At 39.0% G+C, this 14,067-nt stretch overlaps 1 long non-coding RNA gene across 3 annotated transcripts; it reads left to right on the top strand.

The window, feature by feature from the left end:
• Window positions 1-437: 437 nt before the first annotated feature.
• LOC121853982 lies at window positions 438-9,424 on the top strand. Of its 3 annotated transcripts, none has more exons than XR_006086437.1 (4): window positions 438-731; window positions 1,353-1,436; window positions 1,687-1,740; window positions 9,311-9,424. It is a non-coding gene; the product is annotated as an uncharacterized LOC121853982 (long non-coding RNA). The 3 variants fall into 3 exon arrangements; XR_006086438.1 differs by lacking the exon at window positions 9,311-9,424 and adding an exon at window positions 4,830-5,580 and having other exon boundaries at window positions 438-740; XR_006086436.1 differs by having other exon boundaries at window positions 439-740.
• Window positions 9,425-14,067: the final 4,643 nt, after the last annotated feature.

Raw genomic sequence — 14,067 nt, 5'->3', positions numbered from 1 at the left:
CCAATTTTCTTCAGAATATTTTTCGATGCTGTGTTTGCATGGAGGAGGGCATGGCACACCACACCCTTCTTCCCAACCACACACACTTCCTCCTAACCACTCCCTCTTCCTCCCATCCACACCCTCTTCCTCCCATGCACATCCTCTTCCTCCCATCCACAAACACTACCTCCCATCCACACACCCAAAAGGTTGGGTGGATGGGAAGGGAGTTGGGATGGGTAGGTATGTGAGTTGGGTTGGAGGGGAGGTGGTGTAGGAGGAGGGTTGGGTGGGAGGGAGGGAGGGAGGGTGGGAGGGAGGGAGGGTTGGTGGGTGGGTGGGTTGGTGGGTGGGTGGGGGTTTTTGGGAGGGAGTGTTGGGTATAAGGAAAGGTGTGAGAGAGGGTGAGTGTATGGATGGGAGTGAGGGTGTGTGTGGGGGAAGTCCTCCCATACACACACCCTCACTCCCATCCATACACTCACCCTCTCTCACACACCCAACCTCCCACCTTTAATGTGTGGATGGGACTAAGGTTTTCTCATTTCTTTCAGATTGTGCGCCTCCGAGGTGAACGTCTGACTGAAGTGAACGTGTGGCTGGTCGAGAACTCCTCCAAACAGGTAAAGTACTTATGACAATATATAATGTCTATATGCAAGTATTTATGAATGTTATGTTTTAAAGTTTTTTGTATTCCAGGTTTGTTTGTGTGGCTGACTGGACCTACTACAAGGTGCTTCTTGCAGGTAATAAAGGTAAAGTTTTTCAAGTTATAGTTGATAGCACTAACAGCACCGTAGTTAGACGTAGAATGCACAGTAGTAACTCCGCCTTGTTCAGTCGAACATGCCGGTCCCAAGCCCGGATAAAGGAGGAGGGCTACTGCAGTGTTGTATCTACCATCGCCACCTAACAAACTTACATTATAAATTGTTCTGAAAAAGGTAATGTGTTCTGTCAGCACCATAGAAAAAAATTACATATGTACTGTACATTGTGTACTATGTTTTTATATCTTTGTAGATAGGTAATACAAAATAAAGAATTGAATATACAGTATATTTTTATTTTCATATGTATACACTACACATTTATTGCAATATACAATAACAGTCCAGAAGCTGATACAGAAATACAAAATATCCTTGGTCATATAGCCTGGTTTTATACCTGCACTGTCTAGGTACAGTATATATCAATTTACTGGCTATTCCTGCAGTCTTATGTTCTTAAACCTACATTACCAAATATTAGCACAGAAGAAAATCAGAGAAAACTTGTAATGATTGGCAACATCACTAGATATCTTTCTCCCGTGTCCCGCGAAATCACATTACAGTACCACTACCATTATTATTTCTCGGCAGATACATCAGTGATGGTGAGGCCGTCACATTACCAGCGGTTGTGGATTTCTCAATTCAACCTTTATATTGCAGACTCCACATAAGGTGAGTTTATTTCACTAGACCTTAAGGTTTTATAAAGTATCTTGTCAGGTTTTGGTCCTACACAAAATTAAGCTTTAGATAATAATGGAAGTCTTGTACTTTGTGAATAATTTTGGCCAGGCACAGTAGATATATTTCTAAATTTATCCAAGTTACCAAGTCTTTAGGGGGCGGGGTGGGGTGGTGGGGGGAGGGGGGTTCATAAGTTGTTTATTACAATTTTACAAGATTTTTTCTTCTATATTTTCAGGTAAAACACTTCCATTCAGCAATTCGTGTGCAGTGTCCAGATTGTCAACATTTAGTAAGTAAAATTCTTACTGTACTTTACTTTCACTTACTGTATATATACAATACTTTCAAATTAATGGTATGTATGCAATCAAAAATGTTCTTTACGGTCATGGCCGATGAATTTCAAAATGAACACGAGACGCCCATTCTCTCGGTAAGGTTGTCAAAATCCTTTGTCGGAGGCGTCTGACTTAAATGCATTATTTGTGCCATCTGTGGGTATCTAGTAGTTTTGATTACATGTACCCAATAGGGCATCACATGGGCATTAGTTTGTAACAGTTGTACGTACAATGAATGGCACTTTGATGTCAATTGGTGATAATTATGTAATTAATGTATATATCATGTTCTAAGTTACCCAGAAACCATCATGTGGGTTTATCCAAATTGATCACTTTAGTTCATGTTTCAGGTATAGTTTACAGTTCTACTGTACTTGTGGTTTATTTAGATCATTATCATTCAACTTCGGAATATGAAACGTAAAGTTTATTCAATATTTATTTATTTATTTATTTTGTTATACACAGACATTGTAGGAGTACAAACCATTACAAACACCTCCCAGTGCAAGTGCCTCCCCCGGTACAAACGCCTCCCCCGGTACAAACGCCTCCCCCTGGTACAAACGCCTCCCCCGGTACAAACGCCTCCCCCTGGTACAAACGCCATCCCTCAACAAGCCACCAGAGGCCTTCCCACACTGAACAACAATTACATATTACACTTAATTTTACAAACCACTAAGAGAAATGGATCCGTGCGAGATATTCAAACCTCTCACAATCCGTTTGATTGATGTCCGTGTATCTCGTTGTACACCTTGCTGATACTTCACCTGTGGACGAAAAATATACAGTATTATAAAATGGAAATTTTCTGCAACCACAACAAAACTGTGACTACCACTGTAGTTAATAATGCTACTGTACATAATGTATCTTGTTATTTTTAATACTTTGTGTGGCTTTAATCAAGGTTCACTCCTACAGTCTTGAATGCATTAGTACAGTACTTTAAATATTTACTCAAGTTTTGCTAAATTATAACAAAAATATTTCCGTAATACTTAACTTTCACAGTACACTATTCTTACAGTAGTTTACAGAACACCAATTCTGTTCTTTCTTAGTAAGGTGGTAGTCATCAAGGTGTGGGATGCTAGACAGTCGTGGTCACCTTGTTGTGTCTGGTCCATCTATCTTGTACACCAACCACCTGCAACATGATTATATTTGTTTTTAGATACTCTACATCTGAATTAATTAAGCTATTTTATATCACAATCAATACACAATATTGAGGTTAACTTGTACTGTATGTTCTTAAATGCACTATTTTAAGTAATATATCAAGTTTTGCTAAATTATATAAAAAAGGTTTCAGTAATACTTAACTTTTACATTACAGTACACTATTCTTAACAGTAGTGTACAGAACACCAATTCTGTTCTTTCTTAGTAAGGTGGTAGTCATCAAGGTGTGGGATGCTGGACAGTCGTGGTCACCTTGTTGTGTCTGGTCCATCTATCTTGTACACCAACCACCTGCAACATGATTATATTTGTTTTTAGATACTCTACATCTGAATTAATTAAGCTATTTTATATCACAACCAATACACAATATTGAGGTTAACTTGTACTGTATGTTCTTAAATGCACTATTTTAAGTAATATATCAAGTTTTGCTAAATTATATAAAAAAGGTTTCAGTAATACTTAACTTTTACATTACAGTACACTATTCTTACAGTAGTGTACAGAACACCAATTCTGTTCTTTCTTAGTAAGGTGGTAGTCCTCAAGGTGTGGGATGCTAGACAGTCGTGGTCACCTTGTTGTGTCTGATCCATCTATCTTGTACACCAACCACCTGCAACATGGTTTGGATTTAGATCAATCTTAATTAGCCTTAATGTATTACTACCAATACACAACATTTACTCCAGAATTTCTTGGAATCTAAACTTGCATTCTTATATATATGTGATATATCCATACACTCAAACACCCTCCTATATCACCTTACACAGGAGCATTGTCCTTCTCCCTTTTGGCTGCAGCAGTCTTCATCTAGGCATCATCCCCCACATGCCTTCATAGTACATGCTATTTTTTGCATCACATTTTTAACATGCACTCCATTCACCATTGCTTGAGCACACCACCATCCATGCATGAGCGCCCCCACTGTACGAGCGCCCGTACGAGGCACCCACCCCCACTGTACGAGCGCCCGTCCACTATACGAGGCCCCCACCCCCACTGTACGAGGCCCCACCCCCATTGTACGAGCGCCCCTGCACTGTACGAGCGCCCCTCCACCGCCCAATGCTCCTCCTTTCCTACCCTTCACACAAAGTAAGTCCCTCCTCTCGAGTCTTACTTCCATTAGTTTTTGGGGATGGCCATACTAAGGTACATAAGTAATTTACCTAAGAAGGCTTAAGTAACATGCTGGGTGTTACATCTTGCTGAAGGTGTCGGTCACTTCCTCTACATTGGCATTCACGTACATCAGCTGTCACCTGCAACATGTTTAAAGTTGTAATTTATGTACAATGAAGATTAAACATACAATTTCCATCTACCACCAGACTACATGTACTTATACTGTCCCCAATTGTTTATTTAAATACCTTATCTACAAAAAGATCTTATTTTAAGTTGCATTAGTGTTTTAGTTTTCTTGATACCTCAACAACTAACATTTACCACAACAATAGTATAGCCAATCATAAGCCTTCATCACAAATACTGCTACACTACTAAATCTCTCCACACTGCTTCATACACAACAGTTTACCACTGTTCACTTACTAAATCCTCCCTCCCTTTCTCCCACCCCTCAAGCCCCCTTAGGTATTCCCGTTGACAACTTGGTCACATTTAGCTTGAATGAAAGACTTTACCAACACACCTGCTCACCCCATATGCCAATACACAAGCCATATTGTCCCCCCCACCCTAATTACAACAAGCCACACCCACACAATGTTTAATGATTTCACAAGTCCCACAAGCTTCCCTTGCCTAAATAAAACTCAGTAAGTTGACTTTACCTGTTCTGGCATTTTAAGTTATTTCTCCTTAGGTTCAGTATGATGTTACTTCTGGCCAGCTTAACCTGAGGAGAAAGTCAGTACAGTACACGATTAGATTTTGAAAAGTAAACTGCAAAGTACGCAAGCTATTGATTATTAATAATTTAAACAAGTGAAATTTTTTCTAGCTTAACTTTCTGAATTCATGATCAGTTAACTTGTGACAAATTTTAAGTTACATTCTTTAATATATTTGTTATCCAATATATAACTATATAATAGGTAACTCAATATTAATTTGGGTTAGTCTAGATTAGTTACATTTAATCTATGTTAGGCTGATTAGGTTAGTTAATTTGTTAGTTAAAACCCACCTACTAACAACCAGCTTTACTTACTACTACTAATGCTCACTAATACTGTAACTAATTGGCATTTAGTCCTGTACATTTTTATAGCACTTTATTAAGCTTTCCCAAATCTCTACAGCTAATCTTAATTTGACTCCCAGCTCAGTTTATCTAGACAGTCCACACAGCTCTCCAGAGCCCATTGTAAAATTGCAGTTTCGTCGAATATGCCCTCGTAGTTTAGAAATTCGTTTATCCTGTGTATTTTGGGTCGATTCAATGAAATGTGGCCTTTATTTCCAGGGGAAAGCACCCTCTTTAGAATTATATCCCCCCCCCCAAAAAAGCATGGAAATCTTTAAAACTCCTTTCTGACATTCTTTGCTCCCTGGTTAAAATGGTGTTAGAAATACTCCAATAAGGAGATCTAAAGGTTGGGGATGGTTAAAAGTCAGGCATGTACTGGCCGAAACTGCAATAATACCGAGCCCTCCAACACACACACAGTCCTCACACACACACACAGTCCTCCACACACACACACACACACACACAGTCCTCACACACACACACACACACACAGTCCTCCACACACACACACACACACACACACAACACACACAACACAGTCCTCCACACACACACACACACACACACAGTCCTCACACACACACACACACACACACACACACAGTCCTCAGCACACACACACACACACAGGCCAGAGAGCTCTAACACACACACACACACACACACACACAGTCCCTCCAGAGCCCCTCACACACACACACACACACACACACACACACACACAGTCCTCCAGAGCCCTCCAACACACACACAGTTCTCCAGAGCCCTCGAACACACACAAACACAGTCCTCCAGAGCCCTCCAACATGCACAGTCAGCCAGGTCCCACACACACCCTCCACTGCCCAGTGTAGGAGCACAGTGTTGAGTGGTTTATGGGCTGACCATAATAGCTAAGATAATATATAAGTAACTTAACTGATGAGGCTGAAGTAACATGCTGGGTGTTAAATGTTGCTCAAGGTTCTGTCACTTCTCCATTGGCCTTCAAGTACACCAGCTGTCACCTGCAACATGCTTAAAGTTGTAATTTACGTAGAATGAAAATTAAACTTGCAACTTCCATCTACCACTACACCACGTGTACTTACTGTCCCCAACTGTTTACATAAACCATTACCTCCACACTAAAACTATAGCATTTTTAGATCTCATGTTCTCCCGACCTCCGTAAAGTTTCATTAATGCAAGAACGAATGTAAGTGTCGCCAAGACCAACACATGTGGTAACTCCAGCGAGAACCAGGCCAATAAGGTAAGAAATAAGGGATTCCAACATATGGCGAGAGTCGGTTAGATTAGGTCCGGTTTATGTTTTTATAGGGTTTTCTTTTTTTGCATTTTGCATTCGCTGAGCCAATATTTTTTTCGGGAAACGCCTCACCAAAAAAATCTAAAAAGACCAATTTCCGACGGAAATGGAAGTCATAACCGATCTAAACACAAATACGCTAATATTATTTTGTTTTACTTTCTAATTGTTGTGTGCACATACAAATGGACCTTTTTTCACCAGGAGACAACCAAGGAACCTCCAGGTTACGTTACGTTGTTAGGTTAGTTATGGTGCTTTTTGGTTGTTGACCAGTGGGTTTTTCCGATTGTAAAATCCATGGTTGTCCACTTTTAAAAAATTACCAGGAACCTTAATGTTACGGGATTTAATATATACTGTATTCTGAAACGTCTCGCCCTCTAGCCTAGCCTAGCCCCGCCCCGCCTCGCCCGGCTCCTGCCCGCCCGGCTCCCTGCCTCACCTCACGTTGCCCGGCTCCCTACCTCGCATCGCCCGGCTCCCTACCTGCATCGCCCGGCTCCCCTACTCCTCGCCCCGCCCGGCTCCCTCGCCTCGCCCCCTACCTCACCAAGCCCGGCTCCTCACCTCACCTCGCCCTGGCTCCCCACCTCAACTCGCCCCCTACCTCACCCCGCCCGGCTCCCTACCTCCACCTCACCCGGCTCCCCTACCTCACCTCGCCCGGCTCCCTACCTCCCCAGCCCGGCTCCCTCCCTACCTCACCTCACCCGCCTTCCTAACTCACCTCGGCTCCCCTACCCTCGCCTCGCCCCTACCTCCCGCCCGGCTCCCTCCCTCGCCTCGCCTCGCCTCACCCCGCCCGGCTAGAACCCGTAATAAATTGTTTCAACTCCCAGAAATCGTAACTAAAGAGTAAGCAAAGAACTAGCCAGTAAAAAATACATCTTAATTCCGCAAAAAATACTTCTATTTGTGTTAAATCTAGTGAATGCGGCGCAGTTTTCAATGGTGAATACAGTGGTGGTGATGAACTGCGCAGTTGTTGAGTTATGACCACCCGGCTCCCCCATGAGTGTGTTGGGCTTCGAAGCAAGAAATAAAAAATAAATAAAACGGTAATCTAACCCAATCTGGTCATTGTACTCACTTACTGGTTAATTATTACCTAAATACTGATGAACGGTTTACGCTCGTTACTCACTACCGGCTCATAGTTTAGGCTCGTTTGTCATGACTCATTTGGCGGTATATTTGCCTAAAACATTAAGAAATTACTGGTTAGACGTTAGAGAGCCACTTAATATAATACTAATGTATTTGTTAAAGCTGCACAGTAGGTACCATGGGCCTTAGAGCCCAGTGAAACTTGGGGATACGACCCTGTGAACTGCAACAACCGGCCGGCAAGTTTTTTTTACTTAAATCAGCATTTATTACGCCATAATTAAGTATATTAAACACTACCCAAAAGAATAACCATTTCTCTTGGCCATTTTGACTGTAGGCAGTCGGGCAAAAAATTTACACGTATATAAAGGGGACTAGAGGAGCGGCGCTTACCTGCCTGTCAGCTGCAGTCAGTAAGTGGCGAGTGGTCGGTGAGGAAAGAGACGAAGGCGAGTTAGTCGAGGCCTTATATGTGAAGGTTCACAGTGACGTCACGAAGCTTCATTGTATCAATTTTTTGCTTCATTGAAGCATTTGAAGCTTCGAACTTGTATATACGTTAAAATACGTAAAAACGTCAAATTTGTGGCCCGATTTCACTTTTCATTAACTTTAAGGGAATAATACAACGAAAATAGTGTCCCAGAAGGAAAAGAAAAGCAAAAACAAAGCAAAACGGCTCTGTGAGCGGCAGTTTTTGGAGTAACTATTATATTTAATCACAGAAAACGGAGCAGATATTTAATCACAGAAAACGGAGCAGGAGTAACTATTATATTTAATCACAAAACGGAGGGGTAACTATTATATTTAATCACAAAATGGAGGGGTAACTATTATATTTAATCACAAAATGGAGGGGTAACTATTATATTTAATCACACAAAACGTAGCAGGGGTAACTATTATATTTAATCAGTGTTCAGTCGCAGCCAATATAATAATTATTGACCTCATAGATAATTTTTATAATTTTTCTATTAAATTTATTTATATCTTGACAGTCTTGGTCTGTCCTTCACTGTCGACAACAGTATTGAAGTAGTTGGGTTGGTTGGTGATATAGAGATGAACCATTAGCTCTGAGGGTGCAGTACCAGGCCGGTCTCAGTCAGGCCAAGTTATTCTATTTCATGTTTTCTTGGGCCTTTATATGTTAGGGGAGTCCCTCCATGATCCTTGTGTCACTAGAAGGATGATCCCCATCTTTTTTGTTTCTAGTTTTTATTGTGGGTTTTTATTATAGTTTTGGTAATATTGGATATTTTTGGTATTTCTCCTTTATTTCTGCATATATTCCTTTTTTGATTTATTTATTTAGTTTATTTTGTATTTGCTAATTACTAGTTAAAATAAATAAAAATTTACCAATTGTTCACTCAATTATTTAAATAAATGTATAAGCATTTAATATTTAAGAGTGTGTCACTTTGGTAAGGGAAACAATGTTAAGTCTTGTTAAGTTTATTTTACTCTCTCCTCTTGGTCACAGATCGTCTTCTTACTTCACACTCTAGTGCCTCTTGAGTTATTCTAAAGGTATAAACTATATTTACTGTGTTATTACCGTACATATGGTGGTCCTCAGTCGACATTCCTGCCACTAGGGTACAGGTACAGGGTGTATTAATATACCTTCTCAGTGGAAACTTTTCTTTTTTTACAGACACTGTACTGTACGTCGCCGCTCTTCAGTGACTACATCACAACACATTCACGTAAATAGTTCTCAGTTAAATCAGTCGTTGTAAACAAGGAAATAAATAACTTTCTCCTATTATAACTGACTTTTAACTCACCCTGTTAAAGATACATTTATTTACATCAGTTGTATCATTAATGAGGGACATCTGTACTGTACTGAACTGTACTTCAGTTGCAACATTAATGAGACATCTGTACTGTACTGTACATCAGTTGTAACATTAATGAGGGACATCTGTACTGTACTGTACATCAGTTGTAACATTAATGAGGGACATGAACTGTACTGTACTGTACATCAGTTGTAACATTAATGAGAGACATCTGTACTGTACTGTACATCAGTTGTACCATTAATGAGGGACATCTGTACTGTACTGAACTGTACTTCAGTTGCAACATTAATGAGACATCTGTACTGTACTGTACATCAGTTGTAACATTAATGAGGGACATCTGTACTGTACTGTACATCAGTTGTACCATTAATGAGGGACATCTGTACTGTACTGAACTGTACTTCAGTTGCAACATTAATGAGACATCTGTACTGTACTGTACATCAGTTGTAACATTAATGAGAGACATCTGTACTGTACTGTACATCAGTTGTATCATTAATGAGGGACATCTGTACTGTACTGAACTGTACTTCAGTTGCAACATTAATGAGACATCTGTACTGTACTGTACATCAGTTGTAACATTAATGAGGGACATCTGTACTGTACTGTACATCAGTTGTACCATTAATGAGGGACATCTGTACTGTACTGAACTGTACTTCAGTTGCAACATTAATGAGACATCTGTACTGTACTGTACATCAGTTGTAACATTAATGAGAGACATCTGTACTGTACTGTACTGTACTGTACTTCAGTTGTACCATTAATGAGGGTCATTTATACTGTACTGTACTGTACGTCAGTTGTAACATTAATGAGGGACATCTGTACTGTACTGTACATCAGTTGTACCATTAATGAGGGACATCTGTACTGTACATCAGTTGTACCATTAATGAGGGACTACTGTACTGAACTGTACTATACTGCACTGTACTGTTCTCTACTGTACTGTTCTGAACTGTACTGTACTGTACTGAACTGTACTATACTGTACTGTACATCAGTTGTAACATTAATGAGGGACATCTGCACTGTACTGAACTGTACTATACTGCACTGTTCTGTACTGTGCTGTTCTGTACTGTGCTGTGCAGTACTGTACTGTACTGAACTGTTCTGGACTGTACTGTGCTGTGCTGTACTGTGCTATACTGTACATCAGTTGTAACATTAATGAGGGACATCTGTACTGTACTGAACTGTACTGAACTGTTTTGTACTGTGTTGTGCTGTACTGTACTGTACTGTTCTGTACTGAAATGTACTATACTGTAGTGTACTGTACTGTACTATACAGTACTGTTCTGAACTGTTTTGTACTGTGCTGTGCTGTACTGTGCTATACTGTACATTAGTTGTAACATTAATGAGGGACATCTATACTGTACTGTACTGAACTGTTCTATACTGTGCTATACTGTACTGTACATCAATTGTAGCATTAATGAGACATCTGTATTGTACATCAGTTGTAGTATTAATGATGGACATCTGTACTGTACTATTCTGTACTGTGCTATACTGTACTGTACATCAGTTGAAGCATTAATGAGAGACATCTGTACTGTACATCAGTTGTAGTATTAATGATGGACATCTGTACTGTACTGTACATCAGATGTACCATTGATAATGGCGTTACAGCTCCATTTATTTCTATAAATTGAAGGGTAAAGTCTACATATCTCCCTTAATATTGATGTAATTGATCTGAAATTCATTATGAGCAAAGAAACCTTAGCTTAAAGTGCCACTTTGTTCAGTGTTCTTATGAATGCAGCAGATGAGTGCTAACAGGCATTAGTCGATCCATAGTTTACCATGATGAGGTGTATCAAGTGAAACAAGTATATGGAGCAAGTAACAACATCACTACATTATAAGATGTTGTAACTGATAGAATAAGGTTAGGATATAAGTACCTCTGGCAGTATGTCCCTCAGGCAGATGTGAACAACACTAAATGTGAAGTGTGTGGCCAGACATATGGCCACACACTCTGGCAGTATGTCCCTCAGGCAGATGTGAACAACACTAAATGTGAAGTGTGTGGCCAGACATATGGCCACACACTCTGGCAGTATGTCCCTCAGGCAGATGTGAACAACACTAAATGTGAAGTGTGTGGCCAGACATATGGCCACACACTCCAAAACTACATCCTTGACTGTGTGAAAATAGAACCTGAATATTAACCCCCAAGTGCAGTACAGAACAGTACAGTATAATATGGATCAGTACAGAACAGAACAGTACAGTACAGAACAGAACAGAACAGAACAGTATAGTACAGTACAGTACAGTACAGAACAGTACAGTATAATATGGATCAGTACAGTATAATATGGATCAGTACAGAACAGAACAGTACAGTACAGAACAGAACAGAACAGAACAGTATAGTACAGTACAGTACAGTACAGAACAGTACAGTATAATATGGATCAGTACAGTATAATATGGATCAGTACAGAACAGAACAGAACAGAACAGAACAGTATAGTACAGTACAGTACAGTACAGAACAGTACAGTATAATATGGATCAGTACAGTATAATATGGATCAGTACAGAACAGTACAGTACAGAACAGTACAGTACAGAACAGTATAGTAGTCCCTTATTAATGCTACAACTGACATACAGTACAATACAATACAATACAGTACTGTATAATATAGATCAGTACAGTACAGGGTTAAAGCTTCACATATAACAAAGACAATGTTGAATCTTGGTCAAACACTAAAACAGTCACCAGGAAAGTGATCTGGACAATAAATACTGACTCCAGTTTACTGTATACACAATGTAAACACTTGTGACCCAAATTTATATAAAATACTCGTCTCTATGAGTTATTGGCAGTCACCTTCAACCCTTGCCATCATGTTATTTAATAATATTCTATCTAGACTAATTTCCGGCAATAATTACGGTCATAAAACAGTAAATTATCATAAATATTACCTAGGCTCCTCCCCGGGCGTCGTCCAGACCAATCTAACATTTGGCTCTCAACTCAAAATATAAACCAGCCATGGAATCTTCTGCTCATTAGATCCCATAAATACAAAAACCTATTATTTTACTGCTTCTTTACTCGTAATGAATTTTAGGGCAATTACAGCAATATTAATTCAAGATATCCACATACAGTATCTGAAGACCAGCCATTATTGTACACATGTTCTACAATATTGGGGGTAAAATAAAATATTCAGCAATAGTTTAAATACTTATATGTCATTCTGTAAGATATTAATGTTTGTGGCACATCATGGCCAAACATAAAGTGTATACAGGCAGTCCCTGAGTTACGACCGTCCGACTTACCATCACCCGCACTTATGAACGGGATCACATTCACTGCAATTTTTTTTAATTAAAATCCCAATTTTTTCATTAGTTTATAATTATATATTGTTTAACATCACTTTATTTACATTATTTTTATATATATGGGATATTATTGTTGTTTTGTATGGGCTTTAACCTAACCTAAACTATGGGTCCAGGAACTTATCCCTGTTGTAAGTTGGGGACAGCCTGTATTAACATAAAACTCTATATTCATGTCCACAAAATTAATTCCATTCTTGTAGCAATCATTTTTTAAAAACCATTGTTAGATAAACACAAGCCAGTACTATTAGGAAAAGTTGTATATAAGAACAGCAAATATCTAAATACTATATGCTAATTTCAACAAGTCTTCTGCTTGACATGATTTAAAAACAAATTTTAACCCAGAGTTTGACATTTCAGCATTGGCTAATTTAAGAAAATGACTGCCCAAGGATGAATTTATATATAACCAAGAAGAGTTACCTAACTAAGGTACAAGATGCTAACTGAACAAGTTAAGAGGTGTTAAAGTTCATCTGCCCCATAACATCAGGTACTATATATGAACCCTAACCATTATTTACCAGACAATGGTACCATATATCTGTAAGTAATGAAATAATATATTTAAAACATGAATCAAAACTACCAACCATTTTAGTCAAGATAAAACATCAAAATATCTCGTCAGAGTTGAGCAAAACTTATCAAATATTTACGTACAATTTCAAGAGAGATTGAAGAGTTTCCGTGAGATAATGACAACACCTTGACTATAACAAATGGTCTACCACCACTGTACTACTTTACCAAGATGATTTACTACCCGTGTTAATGTACGTACTTGTGATAAAACTTACGTCACGTGTAAATAAAGACAGACGAACACAGTTGACACAACTACTGATGCACAAATTATAGTAAATGAGAGTTCATCAATGTTCAACACAACTTATCCAGTAAAGATGAAATTTTAAGCACATAGATGATAAGTTTAACCTTTGCTTACTACTGTACTGTAAACAACATTATTATTATTATGAGTGATATTTAACCAACACCAAATGTCTACACTAAGGCCATGGTAGAAGAAATTTACATCTTAAGAGCAGATAATTATAACTTGTGCTTAATATCTATAAAAGTGGCATTTGTCACTTGTCTTTATTTCTGGTACATTCATAGAGTTTGTTCAAGTGGTTTTATATTGATGTATATCACTGTATTCAAGTTTATGTGG

This window comes from Homarus americanus, unplaced genomic scaffold (genome assembly GCF_018991925.1).
Source record: "Homarus americanus isolate GMGI-L3 unplaced genomic scaffold, GMGI_Hamer_2.0 scaffold49494, whole genome shotgun sequence".
Lineage (NCBI taxonomy): Eukaryota > Metazoa > Arthropoda > Malacostraca > Decapoda > Nephropidae > Homarus > Homarus americanus.
Note: the sequence above shows the minus strand (reverse complement) of the source record. Positions and strands in the feature narration are given on the sequence as shown.